This window comes from Anabrus simplex, chromosome 11 (genome assembly GCF_040414725.1).
Source record: "Anabrus simplex isolate iqAnaSimp1 chromosome 11, ASM4041472v1, whole genome shotgun sequence".
In the NCBI taxonomy this organism is placed as follows: domain Eukaryota; kingdom Metazoa; phylum Arthropoda; class Insecta; order Orthoptera; family Tettigoniidae; genus Anabrus; species Anabrus simplex.
In genome coordinates this window covers 35,531,901-35,552,319 of record NC_090275.1, presented here as the reverse complement: position 1 = coordinate 35,552,319, position 20,419 = coordinate 35,531,901, and the positions used below count along the sequence as shown (strand labels likewise).

General features: G+C 45.8%; 3 non-coding genes across 3 annotated transcripts; 2 read left to right on the top strand and 1 right to left on the bottom strand.

Moving 5' to 3' along the window:
• Positions 1–333: 333 nt before the first annotated feature.
• Positions 334–406, top strand: TRNAF-GAA (transfer RNA phenylalanine (anticodon GAA)). Its single transcript has one exon. It is a non-coding gene; the product is annotated as a tRNA-Phe (tRNA).
• A 3,630-nt stretch (positions 407–4,036) lies between these two features.
• Positions 4,037–4,109, top strand: TRNAF-GAA (transfer RNA phenylalanine (anticodon GAA)). The gene has a single exon. It is a non-coding gene; the product is annotated as a tRNA-Phe (tRNA).
• Positions 4,110–11,282: 7,173 nt separating this feature from the next.
• TRNAF-GAA (transfer RNA phenylalanine (anticodon GAA)) lies at positions 11,283–11,355 on the bottom strand. The gene has a single exon. It is a non-coding gene; the product is annotated as a tRNA-Phe (tRNA).
• Between the last annotated feature and the right edge of the window lie 9,064 nt (positions 11,356–20,419).

Genomic DNA, 20,419 nt, shown 5'->3' with positions numbered 1-20,419 from the left:
TTGAGAACTTTGACTGTAAAATAGTTTGTTTTGAAACGCCATCTGGTGGGGATTTAGTAAATTATTCGTTGTTCCATAGTCATATCGTAGAGCGATCTGTTAGCTTGACCAAAACAACAGTTTTCCATCATTCAATGCAAACGAATATATTCTTCGAAGACATTATTCTCCTGATTATTTCTTTCATGCTTTAAATAAACAGATTTTAAATATTTTCTGGTCTTCGATATGTAACAATACTAAAAAGAAGCACCACGAATGCAATACTTCAGATCATCATGTATACGCTATGTCATATGTCATATAACTCTATAGCATCCATACATACGCCGTGCCGAAATAGCTCAGTTGGGAGAGCGTTAGACTGAAGATCTAAAGGTCCCTGGTTCGATCCCGGGTTTCGGCAATCATTTTCATAGGTCTACTAAGTTTTGAAAATATCGTATGAGGAGCTCAGAGGCATAGCGGACCAAGTCCATCTGATAACATTTGGACAAATGAAGTCCGAATTTTTTTTTTGTAGACTGTTTAGGACATGGCTTCAATAATCAATCCGGTATAACAATGTCTGTTATCATTTAGACTTCCACGCTCGGTGTAACTATTCATGATGTAATATTTTTGAGATTATGCCGTGCAATAAAGTACACTGACTGACAGAGCAAATGCAACACCAAGAAGGAATGGTCAGAACTTTATGCCAATTGCAGGGTAGACTGACGTCACTGAGGTATGCTCATGATGTGAAATGCGCCGCTGTGCTGCGCACGTAGCGAACGATAAATGGGACACGGCGTTGGCGAATGGCCCACTTCGTACCGTGATTTCTCAGCCGACAGTCATTGTAGAACGTGTTGTCGTGTGCCACAGGACACGTGTATAGCTAAGAATGCCAGGCCGCCGTCAACGGAGGCATTTCCAGCAGACAGACGACTTTACGAGGGGTATGGTGATCGGGCTGAGAAGGGCAGGTTGGTCGCTTCGTCAAATCGCAGCCGATACCCATAGGGACGTGTCCACGGTGCAGCGCCTGTGGCGAAGATGGTTGGCGCAGGGACATGTGGCACGTGCGAGGGGTCCAGGCGCAGCCCGAGTGACGTCAGCACGCGAGGATCGGCGCATCCGCCGCCAAGCGGTGGCAGCCCCGCACGCCACGTCAACCGCCATTCTTCAGCATGTGCAAGACACCCTGGCTGTTCCAATATCGACCAGAACAATTTCCCGTCGATTGGTTGAAGGAGGCCTGCACTCCCGGTGTCCGCTCAGAAGACTACCATTGACTCCACAGCATAGACGTGCACGTCTGGCATGGTGCCGGGCTAGAGCGACTTGGATGAGGGAATGGCGGAACGTCGTGTTCTCCGATGAGTCACGCTTCTGTTCTGTCAGTGATAGTCACCGCAGACGAGTGTGGCGTCGGCGTGGAGAAAGGTCAAATCCGGCAGTAACTGTGGAGCGCCCTACCGCTAGACAACGCGGCATCATGGTTTGGGGCGCTATTGCGTATGATTCCACGTCACCTCTAGTGCGTATTCAAGGCACGTTAAATGCCCACCGCTACATGCAGCATGTGCTGCGGCCGGTGGCACTCCCGTACCTTCAGGTGCTGCCCAATGCTCTGTTTCAGCAGGATAATGCCCGCCCACACACTGCTCGCATTTCCCAACAGGCTCTACGAGGTGTACAGATGCTTCCGTGGCCAGCGTACTCTCCGGATCTCTCACCAATTGAACACGTGTGGGATCTCATTGGACGCCGTTTACAAACTCTGCCCCAGCCTCGTACGGACGACCAACTGTGGCAAATGGTTGCCAGAGAATGGAGAACCATCCCTCAGGACACCATCCGCACTCTTATTGACTCTGTACATCGACGTGTTTCTGCGTGCATCGCCGCTCGCGGTGGTCCTACATCCTACTGAGTCGATGCCGTGCGCATTGTGTAACCTGCATATCGGTTTGAAATAAACATCAATTATTCGTCCGTGCCGTCTCTGTTTTTTCCCCAACTTTCATCCCTTTCGAACCACTCCTCCTTGGTGTTGCATTTGCTCTGTCAGTCAGTGTATATAAATACACTCAACGCGCATTTCGAGCCATCATAAAGTGATGTTTTACTGCTGTCATTCGTTGTCCCTAGCATGGGGCTTAAATGGCATCCCTATTACATCTTAGGGCACCATTTTAAGTTATTTGTTGCTTTCTCTTAGCAACCATTGATGCGTCGTGTTTCCGTTTTCTCCTGGCTGAGTGTGTTCATACACTTTCTTCTTTCTTTCTTTCTTTCTTTCTTTCTTTCTTTCTTTCTTTCTTTCTTAATCTGCTTACCCTCCGTTTCAAGGGCAGTGTCCTGGAGCGTGAGACATTGGGACGGGGGATACGACTGGGGAGGATGACCAGTAACTCGCCCAGGTGGCCTCACCTGCTATGCTGAACTGGGACCTTGTGTGGGGATGTGAAGATTGGAAGGGATAGACAAGGAAGAGGGAAGGAAGCAGCCCTGGCCTTAAGTTAGGTACCATCCCGGCATTCGCCTGGAGGAGAAGTGGGAAACCACGGAAAACCACTTCCAGGATGGCTGAGGTGGGAATCGAACCCACCTCTACACAGTTGACCTCCCGAGGTTGAGTGGACTCCGTCCCAGCCCTCGTACCACTTTTCAAATTTCGTGGCAGAGCCGGCAATCGAACCCGGACCTCCGGGGGTGGCAGCTAATCTCCGTAACCACCACACCACAGAGGCGGACTCATACACGTTCTTACTCGGCATAATTCCAAAAATATTCTTCTTTCTATCTTCTATCTGTGTTTCTTAATCCGTTACCTTCCAGGGTTGATTTTTTCCTTGGACTCAGCGAGGGATCCCACCTCAACCGCCTTAAGGCAGTGTCCTGGAGCGTGAAACTTTGTGGATTCAGTACATTACTTGTTCCATATTCACATCTGTTATCTTGACCAAAATATGTTTTCCATCACTCAATGCAAATTAAAATATTCTTCGAAGAAATTATTCTCCTGATTATTTTATTCATTGCTTTAAATAAACAAATTTAAAATGTTCCCTGGGCTTCCAAATGTAACAATACTTGAAAGATACCCCTGGGGGTGGTGGAATAACACCCACGGTATCCCCTCCCTGTCGTAAGAGTCGGCTAAAAGGGTCCCCAGGTGGTGGTGGTGATGAGGAGGACCAGCACCTCGCCCGGCCGGCCTTACCTGATGTGCTGCTGAACAGGGACCTTGCGGGAGGACGGGAAGATGGGAAGGGATAGACAAGGAACAGGGAAGGAAGCGGCCGTGGCCGTAAGTTAGGTACCATTACGGCATTTGCCTAGAGGAGAACTTTTGAACTACGGAAAACCACTTCGAGGATGGCTGAGGTGGGACCTCCTGAGGCTGAGTGGACGCCGTTTCAGCCCTCGTAGCACTTTTCAAATTTCGTGGCAGAATCTGGAATAGAACCCGAGCCCCCGGTGGTTGCAGCTAATCACACTAACCACTACAGAACAGAGGCGGAGGCGGAGTCCGAGGTAAAAACCAACCCTGGAGGGTAAACGGATAAAGAAAGAAAGACACCAATATGCTATTTGTTTTACGTCGCACCGACACAGATAGGTCTTATGGCGACAAAAGGATAGGAAAGGCCTAGGAGTGGGAAGGAAGCGGCCGTCGCCCTAATTAAGGTCCAGTCCCAACATTTGCCTGGTGTGATAATGGGAAACCACGGAAAACCATTGTCAGGGCTGCCGACAGCGGGGTTCGAACCCACTATCTCCCGGATGTAAACTCACAGCCGCGCGCCCCTAACCGCACGGCCAACGCGCCCGGTGAAACCAATGTGAACCAGGGGTGGCGCTCGAAGGGAGTGGAAAGTTAGCGTTATCCCCAAAATTTCTGTTCCCAGTTGTGAAAGAATGTAAGCTAATAAACGCGATGAAGGTCATTCGGCTTGAGTTGTTTGCCTACGACAGTACGAGGTCACATATAGTACACACAATAGACCTTGCATGCCAGTACTGATACACTTAAATCCAATCAGCCGAAATAGCTCAGCTGGGAGAGCGTTAGACTGAAGATCTAAAGGTCCCTGGTTCGATCCCGGGTTTCGGCAGGAACTTTTGCATTAACTATTAAAAATGCGTATAATCTGACGGTCTCATAACTATAGTGGACCGGGTATATGAACCACCTAGCAAGATACCCGTGCTTCGCTACGGTATTATACTGAAATATATAATTGAATGCTTATTGTTTTATATATAATCCGCCGAAATTCGCGATCTGACTGGTTATCTGAGAGAACCCGCCAAAATTCGCGATCTGACTCGTTTTCTAATAGATTACGGCAAGTTCCCTCTCATTTTACAATCTTTCTTTCCAGCAATCGATTTCGTACTTCCCGGGCTAGGTCCAGGTATTCCACCCGGTCAGTTGGGTCCCTAAATCTTTGCCATCTTTTCCTATAAGAATGTTTAATATGGATCAAATCCTTGAGGAGATCCGGCGTGGTGTCCTCTTGGGTGCCTTGGCGGTACTGAACCCGCGGCTGGATTGCATTCTTAGTCATTACCCGTCCAGCACCCGTTTCCAGCGCGGTCTGCACATTTGACGACGGTCCAGAACATTATTATTATTATTATTATTATTATTATTATTATTATTATTATTATTATTATTATTATTATTATTATTATTATTAGAGATGTTCTGGACCCCACAGCAAGATGCAAGACCGCTACTTGGCGGTAAATTACATCTGCTGCCACTGTCATTGTTGTGACCAGCACCATTGTCGCGCGTAGCCGAGTGTGCGGGATTTCTGGTGATACGAATGACATATTCCGTGCATTAAGACCTTATTATAAAGGTGAACAATTGGACGGTCAATCTCATTCCTGTCGTTTGTTTCAAAGGTGTTTAAATTTTTATTTATATGCCATGAGAATGTACTGTAATCTAAGAACGTTCTCCGAAGAATAAGATGGCTCTTGAAAACGAACTCAGGAAAGATAAAAAATGATCGGTTTATGATCAGAATAAGTACATCGGAAATCTACAGCCTGTTTCCAGTCATTCGACAGGGTCAGGAATGGAATGAATAAAGCCCCCATCTGGCAGCGGCAATAGGAACTGCGCCGGCTGCCGAACCCTGTCGCACTCCTCTGGGGCAATGGATAATGAATGATAAATGAAATGAAATGATATTGGACAGTGTTGCTGGAATGAATGATGACAGGGAAAACTGGAGTATCCGGAAAAAACCCTGTCCCGCCTCCGTTTTGTCCAGCACGAATGTCTCATGGAGAGACCGGGATTTGAACCACATAATCCAGCTGTGAGAGGCACGCGCGCTGCCACCTGAGCAACGGAGGCTCCTTATAAGTACATTATGAACAGTAAAATCAGCTATTCTCACCTCCTTTTACACCCCACCGCCGTTAAGTTTATATACCCCCCCCCCCCCCCCACAAAAATAACAGAAAGGCATGTTTCTTTATGTTTAAAGGGGATTCCAAATACCAATGTTCACGTCTGTTACCTTCAGTTTTGAGATATAAGTATCCCCATAAAAATAATTCACTTTTTTCACTTCCTTTCACACTCCTACCCCCCCCCCCCCCCCCTAAAGAAAACGCGTTTTCTTTGTTTTTAAAGGAGATCCAAATACCAATTTTCACGTCTGTAACAACTTTAGTTTTTATTAGACGTAAGTATTCTCATACAATTAAGTCAATTAATCTTTCAATTCTTTCACCCCCCCCCCCCTTCATTGGATTTTTCGAGAATACGTGTTTCTTTACTTTAAAGCAGAATCCAAATATCAAATTTCACGTCTGTAACATCTTCGTTTTTGAGATATCAGTAGCTTAATTAAAATAATGGCATTCAACCCATTATTCACCCTTTTACACCCCTCCTATTGGGATTTTCCGAAAACAAAAAATACCTGTTTCTTTATTTTTAAAGCAGATCCCAAATACCAATTTTCAGGTCTGTAATATATTCAGTTTCTGAGATATAAGTATCCTCATTAAATGCATTCAACCCATTTTTCACCCCTTTCCACCTTTCCTATTGGGATTTTCCGAAAACAAAAAAATACGTGTTTCTTTATTTTTAATGAAGATTCCTAATACCAATTTTTACATCTGTAAACTTTCAAAGTTTTGAGATATAGATACACTGTTTTTAAAATTTTACCCCCCTTTTCACACTCCCATTAATTGTATTTTCCAAAAACAAAAAAAATACGTGTTTCTTTATTTTTAAAAGAGATCAAAAGCACCAATCTTCAGGTCTGTAATACCTTCAGATAAGTACCGGTATCCTGATTAAAGGCATTCAACCCCTTTTTTATCCTTTTTCACCCCTCCTATTGGGATTTTCTGAAAACAAAAAAATACGTATTTCCTTATTTTTAAAGAAGATTCTAAACACCAATTTTTACATTTGTAAACTTTTAAAGTTTTGAGATATAGATTCACTCATTTTAAATTTTCACCCCCCTTTTCACCCCCTTAGCGACGGAATATCCAAAAATCCTCTCTTAGCGAGCACCTACATCTTAATATGAATGTATCCCCAAAATTTCATTTCATTATGTCCAGTAGTTTTGGCTCGGCGATGATGAATCAGTCAGTCAGTCAGTCAGTCAGGACAAGCTATTTTATATATATAGATAAGCAGCTGTATATGGCCACAATGTTATCGTTTTCCTGTTATCACTTGAATTTTATCACACGTACAAATTCATCAGCACATTGCACGGAAACATGTTCAATAGACGGCACAATCAAGATGATGTAACTATACAGCGTAAGGAAAGTTTGTAACATCAATGGAACATAAAGGATACAATGCAATAATAAAGCCGCCTCTGTGGTGTAGTGGTTAGCGTGATTAGCTGCCACCCCCGGAGGTCCGGGTTCGATTCCCGGCTCTGCCACGAAATTTGAAAAGTGGTATGAGGGCTGGAACGGGGTCCACTCAGCCTCGGGAGGTCAACTGAGTAGAGGTGGGTTCGATTCCCACTTCAGCCATCCTCGAAGTGGTTTTCCGTGGTTTCCCACTTCACCTCCAGGCGAATGCCGGGATGGTACCTAACTTAAGGCCACGGCCGCTTCCTTCCCTCATCCTTGCCTATCCCTTCCAATCTTCCCATCCCCCTACAAGGCCCCTGTTTACCGCCTGGGCGAAGTACTGGTCATACTCCCCAGTTGTATCCCCCGACCAAGAGTCTGAAGCTCCAGGACACTGCCCTTGAGGCGGTAGAGGTGGGATCCCTCGCTGAGTCCGAGGGAAAAGCCGAACCTATAGGGTAAACAGATGATGATGATGATGCAATATTAAAGTTGCAGAATATTGTTATCACAGAGATACTATCTATCTTAATCTGGTTACCCTCCAGGATTGGCTTTTCCTCTGACTCAGCGAGGGATCCCACCTCTACCGCCTCAAGGGCAGTGTCCTGGAGCTTCAGACTCTGGGTCGGGGGATACAACTGGGGAGAATGACCAGTACCTCTCCCAGGTGAGGCCTTGTGGACGGATGGGAAGATGGATGGGACAGGCAAGGAAGAGGGAAGGAAGCGGCCGTGGCCTTAAGTGAGGGTGGCCTTAAGTGAGGTACCATCCCGGCATTTGCCTGGAGAAGAAGTTGAAAACCACGTAAAACCACTTCGACTTCCCGAGGCTGAGTGGACCCCATTCCAGGCCTCGTACCACTTTTCAAATTTCGTGGCAGAGCCGGGAATCGAACTCGGACCTCCGGGGGTGGCAGCTAATCACGCTAACCACTACACCACAGAGGCGGACTATCACAGAGATACACAAACGGGAAATAGAAACTTTTACTAACTCAAATGTTTTTCTTCCAATATCCAACGCAAAGCTTGCGGCCACGGCTGCTCCCTTCCCTCTTCCTTGTCTATCCATTCCAATATTCCTATTCCCCCGCAAGGCCGCTGTTCAGCATAGCAGGTGATGCCGCCTGGGCGAGGTACTGGTCATCCTCCCCAGTTGTATCCTCCGACCCAATGTCTCACGCTCCAGGACACTGCCCTTGAGGCGGTAGAGGTGGGATCCCTCGCTGATTCTGAGGGAAAAACCGTCCCTGGAGGGTAAACAGATAAAGAAGGAGAAGAAAAAGAAAGAACGAGTCCGCTTCTGTGGTGTAGTGGTTAGTGTAATTAGCTGCCAACCCCCGTAGGCCCGGGTTCGATTCCCAGCTCTGCCACGAAATTTGAAAAGTGGTACGAGGGCTGGAACGGTATCCACTCAGCCTCGGGAGGTCAACTGAGTAGAGGGGGGTTCGATTCCCTCCTCAGCCATCCTCGAAGCGGTTTTCTGTGGTTTCCCACTTCTCTTTCAGGCATGGTACCTAACTTAAGGCCACGGTCGCTTCCTTCCCTCTTCCTTGTCTATCCCTTCCAATATTCCCATCCCCCCCCCCCAAGGCCCCTGTTCAGCATAGCAGGTGAGGCCGCCTGGGCGAGGTACTGGTCATCCTCCCCAGTTGTATCCTCCGACCCAATGTCTCACGCTCCAGGACACTGCCCTTGAGGCGGTAGAGGTGGGATCCCTCGCTGAATCCGGGGGAAAAGCCAACCCTGGAGGGTAACCAGATTAAGAAAGAAAGAAAGAAAGAAAGAAAGAAAGAAAGAAAGAGAGAAAGAATGGCCAACTGACGGCGCCAGCCCACCCCCTTTACATGAAACCACACGAAAACATCCCATTTCACAACTAGGCCTAATGTATTTTCTAGAGAAGAAATACATTAGTCCGCCTCTGTGATGTAGTGGTTAGTGTGATTAGCTGCCACCCCCAGAGGCCCGGGTTCGATTCCCGGCTCTGCCACGAAATTTGCAGAGGTACGATGGCTGGAACGGGGGACCACTCAGCCTCGGGAGGTCAACTGAGTAGAGGTGGGTTCGATTCCCACCTTAGCCATCCTCAAAGTGGTTTTCCGTGGTTTCCCACTTCTCCTCCAGGCAAATGCCGGGATGGTACCTTCACTTAAGGCCAGGGCCGCTTCCTTCCCTCTTCCTTTCCCGTCCCATCCAATCTTCCCTTCCCTCCACAAGACACCTGTTCAGCATAGCAGATAAGGCCGCCTGGGCGAGGTACTGGTCATTCTCCCAGTTTCATCCCCCGACCCAAAGTCTGAAGCTCCAGGACAATGCCCTTGAGGAGGTAGACGTGAGATCCCTCGCTGAGTCCGCGGGAAAAGCCAACCCTGGAGGGTAAACAGATTAAGAAGGAGAATTTCAATTCACTTAAGTCTGTTGATTTTCTATACCAGGTCACAATGTAAATGTAGAAGGACTATTTTCATTGATTTCACAATGGACTGATAAATGGGACCGTTTCAAATTAGAATCTATGAAAATCCTCTTAATGGTTTATTATAATCTAAAGGAATTTACATGTGTATTTATAAGTACGTGTCCGCCTCTGTGGTGTAGTGGTTAGCGTTATTAGCTGCCACCCACGGAGGCCCGGGTTCGATTCCCGGCTCTGCCACGAAATTTGAAAAGTGGTATGAGGGCTGGAACGGGGTCCACTCAGCCTCGGGAGGTCAACTGAGTAGAGGTGGGTTCGATTCCCACCTCAGCCATCCTGGAAGTGGTTTTCCGTGGTTTCCCACTTCTCCTCCAGGCGAATGCCGGGATGGTACCTACCATAAGGCCACGGCCGCTTCCTTCCCTCTTCCTTGCCTATCCCTTCCATTCTTCCCATCCCTCCACAAGGCCCCTGTTCAGCATAGCAGGTGAGGCCGCCTGGGCGAGGTACTGCCCTTGAGGCGGTAGAGATGGGATCCCTCGCTCAGTCCGAGGGAAAAACCGAACCTGGAGGGTAAACAGATGATGATGATGATGATGATTTATAAGTACGTGTTGGATACGCCAAAACTCCTGAAGGCAAGTGAATCTTCAGAAGGCGTTTAAATTAGTTTTATTTACATTTTGTAGGAATATAATATAATATAATATAATATAATATAACCGCATCCGCGGCTCAGACGGCAGCGCGTCGGCCTCTCACCGCTGGATACTGTGGTTCGAATCCCGGTGACTCCATGTGAGATTTGTGCTGGACAAAGCGGAGGCGGGACAGGTTTTTCTCTGGGTACTCCGGTTTTCCCTGTTATCTTTCATTCCAGCAACACTCTCCATTATCATTTCATACCATTTATCACTCATTAATAAATCACCTTGGGAGTGGCGACCCCATTGTAATAACAGCCTATATATTTTTCATTCATTACATCCCTGACCCGGTCAATGACTGGAAAAAAAGGTTGTAGGTTTTCATTTTCATAATATAATATAATATAATATAATATAATATAATATAATATAATATAATATAATATAATATAATATAATATAGGCCTAATATAATATAATATAATATAATATGGAAATGGATAAATTTTGTTTATGTATGTGAAAATTAGAATATGTAAGTCTAAATTCAGACTCTCGATGGAGGGTTTTTGTGTCCTCTTTTTACCGGCATTGTCCTCCTTTTTTATCTGTTTGCATATGGTCACCCTAGGTACATCCTCTTTGGTTCAAAAGCCAAGTGCAATTGATTATAGAGAATGTCTTTTCATATTTATTTATTTATTTATTTATTAATCTGTTTACCCTCGGACTCAGCGAGGGATCTCACCTCTACCGCCTCAAGCGGCAGTGTCCTGGAGCGTCAGATTTTAGGTCGGGGGGGTAGATTGGACGGGATAGACAAGCAAAAGGGAAGGGAGCGGCCGTGGCCTTAACTCAGGTACCATCCCGGCATTTGTCTGGAGGAGAAGTGGAAAACACGGAAAGCCACTTCGAGGATGGCTGAGATGGGAATCGAACCCACCTCTCGAGGTTGAGTGAACTCCATTCCAGCCCTCGCGACACTTTCAAATTTCGTGGTAGAGCCGGGAATCGAGCCGAGGCGTTCAGGGGTGGCAGCTAATCATACTAACCACTGCACCACAGAGGCGGATTATAGAGAATTTCCTCACTGAAAACGAACTCGAAAAAGAATGACTAATTTCCGGTACTGGTGAGTAGGCCTAATGAAACGTTTTCTCTGTTGTAATTATTGCTGATATTAATCATTTATAATGGAGTTGCAGTACGTATACCTTTTAACCGAAATACATAACATCAACGTTATCATGGCTACATTATACAACCCTATGCACTGGTCTTTTAGCCAGAATTAAAGAATGCTTATTGCTAGGTTGAGAAAGCTCACTGAATTTTTTAGAGACTTTATAAAATCTATGCCGAAACCCGGGATCGAACCAGGGACCTTTAGATCTTCAGTCTAACGCTCTCCCAACTGAGCTATTTCGGCTGATACGCTACGATGTGGTCATAACCCAATACATAGCGTTCACGTGAACCGTACTTGTATATTCCTTGGTGTGTTGAGAATGCGTGTGGTGAAGATGAGCAGACAAGTTTGAGCATTCTTCTGTCGTGTGCTGCGCTCTGGATGTCACTTTATCAATTCTTCGTGAAATGAAGCAGCCTGGTGGCGTTCTCATTGCCAGAACGCGGACGGAAAGAGTTACAACAAATACAGTCGCGTTCTACTGTATTTGGTTAGAATCAAATGCTCTTTGGCATGAGCGGCAGTAGAGCGATAGCAGTAATTCTGAGTCTATCTTCCCCTGAAAGTATTAATTTAGGCTAAATTATAATTCATTACTAGCTGGTGTATCCGTGATTCGCTACGAAATTCTACGTTGTATGCAGAATTCTAGATTAATATTACGTACGCGCCGTGAATAAGATTTTATTAAATTGCCTAATAACATGTCCGCCACTGCCAGCCCCGGAGGCCCGGGTTCAATTCCTGTCTCTGCCACGAAATTTGAAAAGTGGTACGAGGGCTGAAACGGGGTCCACTGAGCTCGAGAGGTCAACTGAGTAGAGGAGGGTTCGATTCCCACCTCAGCCATCTTCGGAGTGGTTTTCCGTGGTTTCGTTCTTCTCCTCCAGGCAAACGCCGGGATGGTACGTAACTTAAGGCCACAGCTGCTTCCTTCCCTGTTACTTGCATATCCATTCCAATATCCCACCCCTCCCCCACAAGGCCCCTGTTCAGCATAGCAGATGAGGCCACCTGGGCGAGGTACTGGTCCTCCTTCCCAATTTTATCCCCGATCCAAAGTCTCAAACTCCAGGAAGCGTTAGAGGTGGGATCCCTCGCTGAGTCCGAGGGAAAAGTCAACCCTAGAGGGTAAACGGATTAAGAAAGAAAGAAGAACAACACACGGTAGGTATTTAAAAATTTAATTTTAAGTGCCTACCCCTGAAGGAAGCGGCCGTGGCCTTAAGTTAGGTATCATCCCGGCATTCGCCTGGAGGTGAAGTGAGAAACCACGGAAAACCACTTCGAAGATGGCTGAGGTGGGAATCGAACCCACCTCTACTCACTTGACCTCCCGAGGCTGAGTGGACCCCGTTCCAGCCCTCTTACCACTTTTTAAATTTCGTGGCAGAGCCGGGAATCGAACCCGGACCTCCAGGGGTGGTAGCTAATCACGCTAACCACTATACCACAGAGGCGGACAGTGGTTTATTCCCCGACTTAAAATACCGATTTTCATTCTGTTCACTCATTTTCTCGTGGCTCGCCAATAAAAATCGAAATCCATGAATATCTCTCTTATCATAGCCGGTACGGTTAAAGTGTATAACACATAAATGATTGGAAATAAAATTATATACAACTTTAGTTATGTAGAATGTATCGATAGGGCCACTAATAACATAGATTTTTGAGAATTGAAATTTAGTCCTTCCCCTAAACTACCATTTCACTCAGCGTGAATAAAATTATTTATAGCCTAGATTGTAATGTCTTTTCCTCCGACATTGCATACCGATTTTTATTAAATTCTCTTCAGCCATTTCCTCGTGATGCGCGTACATTCATACATACAGACATGGCGGAAAATTAAAAAGTGCATTTCCTTGTTACTGAGAACATGACCGATACACAAATACCATTCTTTCTAAATTCTAAACAATGTACAGACACAACTCTTATTTTGTATACAATACATAGATGTCCAGTTCCATGGCTAAATGGTTAGCGTGCTGACCTTTCTTAACTGGGGTCCCGGATTCGATTCCCGGGATGGTCGGGAATTTTAAATTATAATCATAATTGGTTAATTCCGTTGACACGGGGGCTGGGTGTATGTGTCGTCTTCACCAACATTTCATCCTCATCACGACGCGCGGGTCACTTGCGGGCGTCAGATAAAAAATCTGCATCTAGCGAGACGAACATGTCCTCGGACACTCCCGGCACTATAAGCCTTACTTTGTTTCATTTTTTCATATAACATAATAATGATTCATTACACCACGACGAATAGAAATGACTAGCGACACGATTTCTTCTGCATCACATGTTAACAGGCACGGCCTGTATGTTCTCTGTCGCCTGCAACGCTCCTTTCGATCTATAAAAGTACTGTAAAAGTACAGTATCTAAAAAGCAAGTAGGCGCGCGTTTTGTCGGCTAAAGCGGAAGTGTGTAACATATTCCGATCTATTTCGGTGGTCGTAAATGCACGAAATACCTGGCGTTACATTTTTGTGAAGTCCACCTCTGTAGTGTAGTGGTTAATCTGATTAGCTGCCATCCCCGGAGGCCCGGGTTCCATTCCCGGCTCTGCTATGAAATTTGAAAATTGGGAGGTCGTGGTATCCCTCTTCTTCTCCGGGCAAATGCCGGGATGGTACCTTACGGCCACGGCCACTTCCTTCACTTTCCCTTGCCTTTCCCTGTTCAGCACAGCAGGTAAGGCCACCTGGGAGAGGTACTGGTTCTCCTGCCCAGTTGTAAATGTATCACGCTCCAGGACACTGCCCTTGAGGCGGTAGAGGTGGGATGCTTTGCTGAGTCCTATAGAGAAACCAACCCTGGACGATAAAAATGATAGAATAAAAAATAAAAAAAACAGTGAACTCTTCAGTGAAGAATATTAATACAGTACACTTAAGAAAATGGAAATTGCAACACCATGAAGGCATTGATCGTTTGTGTTGATTTTCAAGATATGGAACGATGCCATGTAGGTATGTAAACTATCAAAGTTTCAGACCCATTGGATTGTTACTACAGGTCTCCCCACGTGATTGGTCGTGGAGGAATCAACTCCAGTATACGGAATCTGGTGTAGCGTAGTTGACTTGCAGTCTGTGCAGTGAAGTGTTCCCCGTCAAACATGCCTCGACGACAGAGAAGAGCACGCTATCAACAACTGTCGCCGTTTGAGAGGGCTCGGATAATTGTGTTGTGTGAGGCTGGATTATCGCTAAGGACTGTCCCTGCACGTGTTGGCCGACAGGCATCTACGGTACAACGTGTATGGAAGCAGTAGTCAAATGAAGGTACCCACACTCGTAGACCTGGCACAGGCCCAGCGCGACGGACAACTGTGAGAGAGGATCGCCGCATCATTCGGATGGCCCGGATGGAACCCCATGCAACAGCAGCGCAAATTCGAGCAGCTGTGGCACCCCACGTTACACAACAAACAGTTGGTAATCGCCTGCGTGCAGCTGCCTTACGAGCCCGTGTCCCTGCAGAAGGTGTTCCATTGACCCCACAACAGCGACGTGTAAGGCTGGCCTGGTATCGAGAAAGATCGACGTGGGTCGACGAATGGCATAGGGTCGTCTTTAGTGATGAATCGCGTTTCTGTCTTGCCAGCAGTGATCGCCGGAATCGTGTGCGCCGACGTACCGGGGAGAGGGGCCGCCCAGATCTTATTGTCGAGAGGCACACAGGGCCAACACCAAGCATTATGGTCTGGAGAGGTATTGGCGTTAATGTGAAATCACAATTAGTGATTGTTGAGGACACTATGACTGCTCGACAGTGCGTTGATAGAGTACTCAATCCAGTGGTTGTCCCTATGATGGCGAACATTACTAATGGGATGTTTCAGCAGGACAATGCCTGGGTTCACACTGCACGCATCTCCAGAGAAGCTCTCCACGACATCACAACCTTAGAATGGCCCGCCAGATCCCCGGACCTCAGTCCTATTGAGCATGTGTGGGACATGATGGGTCGACAACTGGCCAACCGTCCTCAGCCACTCACAACTCTGGAACAACTGACCCGTGCAGTGCAGCAAGCATGGGCCACAATTCCTCAGGAAGCGATCCAGGGCCTTATTGGCTCCATGCATCGCCGGATTCATCAATGTATTGCAGCTCGTGGTGGGCACATCCTGTATTGATTGTTGTCCAAACTTGCGGTCAGAGGGACCTGAAAGTATAACCATCGAATCACAACCGAACACTCGTCCTGCATGTTCAATTGCAGCAATGTAGTACCACTCCTTCTGAGTGTTGCAATTTCCATTTTCTGCAGTGTATTTGAGCAGTAGGACGTACAGCATAAGTTTTAAATTAGTAGCACATGTTTCAAGTCGGATCACGATAAACATTCGATTGAAAAACTGGCATTTCTTTTTACTCCCAAAATATCCCACCCATTTCTCTTAAATACCATAATCATTAGTACCGGTACAGCCCAAAAAAGAAATTCGCAGCAAGCTTCCCTTTGATTAGCCATCATTATCCAGTTGGGAAGATGAACCAATAGCTTCTTTCACCAATACAAAAATGAGTGTAATGAATCACTTCTGTGGATATATTACTATGCAAGCGAAGAAACCGACTGTGCAACATGTGTTGGTTCTCTACAAAATAATTCAGAGCAGGGGGAAGGCAGCAGCCCGTTTTCAACTCTAACAAGTCTACAAGAACACGGCGAATCATCCAACTATCTCGTTTACTCATCAAAGGAATTGCTATTGATGTTTTCTCATGTAGAGGAAGTTATTGTGAGAAATCTTAGTGTACTAAGAGCGATGTGGGGGGAAGTATTTCACGAATGCCTGGATAGTTTACCTTTTATTGCTGTTTCTCATGGACTAGGTTGCTGTAGTGAAAATACTCCGGACTTCGTTCAAAATTATTTTTCCACTACATAAAATGCAGATTGTATTTCTAAATAAAGAAGTACCGGTAATGAAAGAAATACAAGCTCGTATGACAGCAGAACATCATCATCATCATCATCTGTTTACCCTCCAGGGTCGGCTTTTCCCTCGGACACAGCGAGGGATCCCACCTCTACCGCCTCAAGGGCAGTGTCCTGGAGCTTCAGACTCTTGGTCGGGGATACAACTGGGGAGAATGACCAGTACCTCACCCAGGCGGCCTCACCTGCTACGCTGAACAGGGGCCTTGTGGAGAGATGGGAAGATTGGAAGGGATAGGCAAGGAAGAGGGAAGGAAGCGGCTGTGGCCTTATGTTAGGTACCATCCCGGCATTCGCCTGGAGGAGAAGTGGGGAAACCACGGAAAACCACTTCCAGGATGGCTGAGGTGGGAATCGAACCCACCTCTACTCAGTTGACCTCCCGAGGCTGAGTGGACCCCGTTCCAGCCCTCATACCACTTTTCAAATTTCGTGGCAGAGCCGGGAATCGAACCCGGGCCTCCGGGGGTGGCAGCTAATCACGCTAACCACTACACCACAGAGGCGGACTTCTTTCAGAACAATGAACACTATGTCGTATATTGCATCAATGACACACCACACATAAACACAGTCGTCCGTCAGTAAACACAATGCAGTTCTGAAACACCACAATAATGTATATACTGTTTTAAATAATTTATTAAACGAAAACTTCCGAATGAAGTTACATCAAATCTCATTTAGAAACACATGTTCAGAGTCAGCTTCACCAGCGCCGCGTAGTGAAGGAACATATCAAGACAGGAACCAAGTGGGTAGTTGAACTCCGGAAAGATTGGTCAGAATTGGGGATCAAGGTGGAAGAAAAGGAAAATTGGAAAAGGAAGTACATACCGACTAATATGCCAGAGATCAACGATAGGGATGGATACAGGAAAAGGATTGAGAGTCACCAGTGGAGTAGACAAGAGAAGAGGATACTGAATATCTCGGAAGAAGAGCGGGAGAGAAGAAGAGAAAGGATGAAGAGGTTCTGGGAGGAGAAGAAGAAAATGCAATCCATGAAGGAGCTGTCCGTGGTCCTACAGAGGCCGTAACGCAAGAAGAAGAAGAAGAAGAAGAAGAAGAAGAAGAAGAAGAAGAAGAAGAAGAAGAAGAAGAAGAAGAAGAAGAAGAAGGAGCACATGTCACAATATTTAAACATTGTATGTCCAACCCTTGTCCAGTTGCCTTTGCTGGCAAGACCTTGTGTTTACAGTGCACTATGTCTTCAAGTGTAGGCCCCGCGGTGTAGGGGTAGCGTGCCTGCCTCTTACCCAGAGGCCCGTCCGCCTCCGTAGAGTAACGGTTAGTGTTTTTAGCTGCCGTCCTCGGGGGCCCGGGTTCGATTCCCGGTACTGCCAGAAATTTAACAATGGCAGGAGGGCTGTATGTGGTTGAAATGGCACATGCAGCTCACCTCCAATGGGGGTGTGCCCGAAAAGAGCTGCACCACCTCGGGATGAGGACACGAGTTTACTTACCCGGGCTTGATTCCCGGCCAGATCAGGGATTTTTACCTTCATCTGAGGACTTGTCCACTCAGCCTACGTGATTACAATTGAGGAGCTATCTGACGGTGAGATGGCGGCCCCGTTCTAGAAAACCAAGAATAACGGCCGAGAGGATCCGTCGTGCTGACCACACGATACCTCGTAATCTGCAGGCCTTCGGGGTGACCAGCGGTCGCTTGGTAGATCATGGCCCTTCGGGGCTGTTGCGCCATGGGTGAGGGGGGGGGGGCGTCTTCAGATGTGGGCTACAACTATTTTGTTACTGTCACTGACCTGTCTCAGTATGAAAGTGACTGAGGTATGAGCGATGTTAGTAATGGCATTTCTTTTCTTTTCTTTTTTTTTTTTGCTTTACACAGATAGGTTTTATGGCGACAATGGGACAGGGAAGGGCTAGGAGTGTGAAGGAAGCGACCGTGGCCTTAATTAAGGTACAGCCCCAGCATTTGCCTGGTGTGAGAATGGGAAACCACGGAAAACCATTTTCAGGGCAATGACATTTCTAATGCAGCCAGTCCCTGTTATGAATGGTGTGAAAATGTCGCACATAGGATCAGTTGGTGCATTCATTTCAATGGGCGTGACACACTGATATGTAATAGCAACTTCTGGCTCAGTGAGGAAAGCAACGGGAAACTACCTCACTCCCCATTTCCCTAGTGTGCCGCTTCAGTGATGCCTAGGCCATCTATGACAGCTATAAACTTTGTATGGTGTGACCGTTACAAGCAAGTACTGCTTAAAATACTTGTTACGTTGTTAATGATGGAACAGTTGAGGATCCAGCAAGCCTTGTCCTGTTCCTGTACGGGGTCGGATATGAAGTGAGATGAACCTTCGTAGCGAGTTTTTGTGACTGGATGCCCTTCCTGACGTCAGTCTCATCAGAGGAGTTAATGAGATGAAATAATGACGTGATGTATGATACTAGGAAAGGGGAGGGGTGAAACCCGGTGCCGGCACATAGCCTACTCCTGTCAAATAGCACCAAGGGTTCTGCTCAAGGTTTAACGTCTTCATCCGACGGACGAATCAATCAATCAATCAATCAATCAATCAATCAATCAATCAATCAATCAATCAATCAATCAATCAATCAATCAATCAATCAATCAATCAAACAAACAATCAATCAATCACTACGCTGATCTGCATTTAGGGCAGTTGCCCAGGTACCTTTTCTCAGAAGATGTCACTACCGAAATCTGATGAAATTTTGTTATCGTGGAGTTTCCTGTACTGTGTGAATTTCTATTTGTTTTGTTTGCCCTTCATCAAGAAGTTTGGACTTTCTTCAATAGATGTCACTGCTAAAAACTATGATCATGCACCCTGGTGCGAAGTGAAAGAACTTTTGATTTAAAGAAGTTTTGTATTCAGAAGTTCTTTTTTACTAAACGATGTTCATTTATTTTTGGGTTGGCAATATTTATCTTTTCTTTCCGCCAGTTTTGAATCCAACCAATCAATAATTTCTGTAATTAATTTTCCACCTATCACAACCTTCTTCTTCGATTTTGTGTGTAACTTTTAAATCCACCAATAAATTGTGAAGGTGTGGCTGGTTTATTCGTGAAAGGTCTCGAACTTCCCGCGAGGGTTTATAAAATGCGGATTTTCACGTCTCTTGGCCAATTGATCGTCATCTGAACTAGTGTGTGTGTGTCAAGCAGGAGGCGGGAGGCGCCTCTTTCATCAGGCAGCAGTACGCCGACAAGGTAATGGCCCCTTAATATCCTTATTTCTTGCTAGCTCTGCAGTTTAACCCGAGGGAGAGGTCAGGAACTTTAACTATGTCACCCACCTTTCTGAAAATGTAACTTCTGCCGGCTTATGTAATAACTTCATAAATCTTTAACTGTAAATCGGGGATAGAGAGTGATGTACCCTCTCGAGCTCCCCTTCATCTTGGTTTGAGGTGACTACGTTTATTGCTACTTTTTCATTCTGTAATGTGGTAAATTACTTTCTTATACGAGTCACCTCAATAGTTTGGGAATAGCCCCTGTTTCATCGGCCTAGTGCCCCTTAGGTTTTAAGAATGCATATTTAGGAGTGCAAGTACTCGCCTCCATTCAATTTCTGTTTCGGGCCATTTACTTAACTTGTTTCTTTCCGCAACGGCCCAATAGGTTGGGCACAAGATACCCCTGTTTCAAATTTGTAAATAGTGCCTTGTAAGGCCTGTGATTAGTAGATTTTCATGTAATGTTGCCTTGAGTAGGCTTGGGAGAACTGAGAGCACGTTCGCTCTTTTCTAGTGTTGTAAAAGTGCCTCTGGAAGGCTTGATATTGTGTGTTGGGAGCAAGCGCTCATGTATGGAGGGATTTCTGCCTTTGTGTAAATTTGTGCTCTTTGTAAATTTGAGCTGGGAACTCAAAAATTGTAAAACTAGGGGCCTGTAGCCCAATAGAGTTAAAGTACTGGAATCTTGGATTTTTCTATTTTGGTCATTGTTATCTCACTAAGTGAGAATTTGTTAACTTGTTGCATTTCAAAAATATAATCTTCCATTTCAGTTTTAAATTCTTTCTTGACATTGTAGTTAGACCCATTCACTCCGGCACCTTCTTTCACCTCTGCGTTCCACGGGTAACCCCGGAACAGACCGGATAACGATGATTAAGAAAGGGATTGTAGTTTTTAGGAATAAATAAAGAATGTGTTCTCATACTTTATTATATTTTATTTACGTAAAATTCTTAGCTCATATCCCTAGGATGTTTTCAGACCGCACTTAAGCGACTGCAGCTATCAAGCTCGGTTTTCCGAAGGATTATATCTCTTCTTTTATTAGTATTAAGAGAAGATGGTCGCCCAGTTGTGAATGAGTGAATGGATA